Source organism: Pygoscelis adeliae, unplaced genomic scaffold, assembly GCF_000699105.1.
Source record: "Pygoscelis adeliae isolate BGI_AS28 unplaced genomic scaffold, ASM69910v1 Scaffold248, whole genome shotgun sequence".
Classification (NCBI taxonomy): Eukaryota; Metazoa; Chordata; class Aves; order Sphenisciformes; family Spheniscidae; genus Pygoscelis; species Pygoscelis adeliae.
In genome coordinates, this window is record NW_008825302.1 from 134,232 (window position 1) to 134,697 (window position 466).

Below are 466 nucleotides of genomic sequence, written 5' to 3' on the forward strand. Positions count from 1 at the left end.
CAGCCTCCAAAAATAACCCGCCGGGGCTGGCAGGGAGCGGGGACAGGGAGGCACCGCCAGGCAGGCAGAGAACAAAAGCCGGGTGGAAAATTGCCGTGTACGAAAAAGCAGCCATGGAGAACGGGGGAAAAACCCTGAGCCTCCGCCGGAGCCGGCGAGGGACGGGGACGGGGCTGTGCCGCGGGTGACGCCGGTGGCAAAAATCTGTTCCCTGTGGGCTGGAAAGAAGAAAGGATGACAGGAGCAGGTAGTCTTGCCCAAAGGCTCGGAAAACAAATTAGCCAAAATCGGCGCTTGGCAAGGACCTGGTCCTTCTGGTCTCCTGTCCGATCGCTTCCCGCCGGCAGGAGGTGGGGGGCGAAGGATGCTGCGCTGGAGGCAGGCTGCCCAAACCACCTGCAATAAAACGGGGTCTCAGAGAGGAGCAGGCAAAGGGCAAGGACCCCCAAGGGGCACGCCAAGAGCC